This window comes from Jatropha curcas, chromosome 9 (assembly GCF_041381405.1).
Source record: "Jatropha curcas cultivar XTBG-Jc1 chromosome 9, XTBG_Jcur_1.0, whole genome shotgun sequence".
Lineage (NCBI taxonomy): Eukaryota > Viridiplantae > Streptophyta > Magnoliopsida > Malpighiales > Euphorbiaceae > Jatropha > Jatropha curcas.
The window spans coordinates 9,352,434-9,354,933 of NC_143159.1; positions in this window are offsets into that span (position 1 = coordinate 9,352,434).

Consider the following 2,500-nt stretch of genomic DNA (forward strand, 5'->3'; position numbering starts at 1 on the left):
TGGGATAACATGCTCGATAGGGCATGAGTTCAAGTATCATAAGTGTTTCTTCATAAGAACGTCCACGAATCTGATCAATTATTCTTCGTGCTTTGTGAGTGGACATACATATATGTTGGCCTAAAGCATATACTTCCGTATATGGGTCTCTCTTTCGCTTTCTTTTATTTATCATAGGATTCGCCTTTTTTTAATGAACGGTAAATTTCTATATTTGATTTGTTTTTCTTTTTAATTTCATTTTTTAGTTTTAGGAATTAAGATTAACGAATTAACGACGAGATTTATTATCATTTTTTGCATGTTCCTGTGAATACTCAAATTTTGAGGCTCAAAAAGCCTGTTGGTTGATTTTGCTACAGTAAATTTGACTGTGCTACAATGAATTTGCTACAGCAAATTTAATTGTGCTACAGTGCATTTGCTACAGTAAATTTGACTTTTCTACAGTAACTTTGACTCACAAGGCTCAAAGAGCCAATTTTCCCGGATTGCAAACAGTCCGGCCGGACCGGAGGCCATTTCGGAAGTTCACCGGAAATATGTCAATATGGTACTTGAAACGTCCGGAATTTTACGAGGATCGCGGAACAGGTCCCGGAATATTTTTCGGAAGTCTGAAACTCCCAAAAAGGCTCTCGAAGCGAGGCACGGTGGCCACACCGGCCACGGCGGCGCCAGCCCACGCCAAGCGCGGGCGGGGCCTGGCGCCCAGCGCGGGCGGGGCCTCTCGCCCCGCGCGGGCGAGGCCTCCCGCGCCGCGCGCGGGCGAGGCCCCTCGCGCCCAGCGCGGGCGAGGCCTGTCGCCCCGCGCGGGCGAGGCCTCTCGCCCCGCGCGGGCGAGGCCCCTCGTGCCGCGCGCGGGCGAGGCCTCTCGCCCTGCGCGGGCGAGGCCTGTCGCCCCACGACAGGGCGGTAGGTACCCGCCTGGCCTGGCGGCAGCTACCGCCCAGATTTTTGAGCGGTGGCTACCGCCATGCCAGGCGGCAGCTACCGCCCGGGACCCGAAAATGGCCTATAAATAGGCCATTTTCAGGCTGTTTTTGACACCTCTGTCTGTTTTAACGGACGAAACCCTCTCCCTCTCACGCTCCTTGCGTTTTCTTTACCGCTTTTTGCATTTTAATTTTTATTGCATTTTTATTGTGATATTTGGACATTAAAATTAAACAAATTAAAATTAATTAATATTTCCTAAGCGAGGAGCCTAATCCGGAGTTAAGAAGCGGTCGTCGATTAAATCAGGTATGTAAACAAAACTCTGCCTATTTAATTTTGGCACTTCATGCATATTTTTCTTCTACTCTTAATAATTCTACAATTGCATAAATGCATCCACGTCATTATTTTTGGTAAATAAACTGCCTTAATTAATTTGATTAAGCTTAAATGCCCGGTTAATCAATAATCGTGGTATTAAAGTTTAAATCCGACAACATTGGCTAAAAGAGCCTAGTTAATTAATAACTACGGTTCAATTGCCTTATTTCGAACAAATCCAGCTTAAGTCCAATTAATCAATAAGTGTGACTAAAAGCCTAAATCGACATTTTTTTTGGCAAAATGCCTACAAATCAGCCTTTTTCGGCTAAAAGTCATAAAACCGAACATTTTTTGCCAAAGGCCTAAAATCAACCATTTTAGCGACAAATCGCTTTAAAATCGACATTTTTGGCAAAATGCCTTAAAATCAATCATTTTCGGTTTAAAACCGTAAAATCAACCATTTTAGCGACAAATCGCTTAAATCAATCTTTTTGGCAAAATGCCTTAAAATCAATCAAAATCAACATTTTTGGCATCAAATGCCTAAAATCAAATCAATCAACTCTTTGGCAAAATGCCTAAACAAAAATCATGCACGAAGCATACACACAATCATGCACGAAGCATACACAAAATCATGCATAAAGCATACACACAAAATGCACAAAGCATACACAAAATGCACAAAGCATACACAAAATCATGCACAAAGCATACACACACTCATGCATTAAGCATACACCTTCAAAGCCCTTCAAAGAAGGCCTATCGAACTACGTTGACTTTGATCTTCCATTCAAACGGAAGTACGTAGGCACGTTCGGGATTTCACCCCGGGTGGCAAGTCGAAATCATCGAAATCATCGAAATCATCGAAATCATTGAAATCATCAAAATCATCAAAATCACTCAAACATTTCATTAATCCATCATTCACCTTGCAAAACATTCATTCATCGGTTAGTTTATCAGCATGACATAGTCTCGGGATCCATCTCGGGTTTGCATACCATGCCTTACACATTGGGATAATTAATCTAGTAACTAGGTTAATTAAAATTGAAGTCATTCAGGGTTTTTTCCTAGTTTACCCTAAAATAATTAAACAAGGTGGCGACTCACACACTCACGTGCATTTCTTTCTTTTGTCATATGCATCACATGCCTATGTGCTTTTGGGGAAGGGGTTCACAGTTCCCGGAAATTTAAAGTAGGTGAAAATTCTCCCAATTTA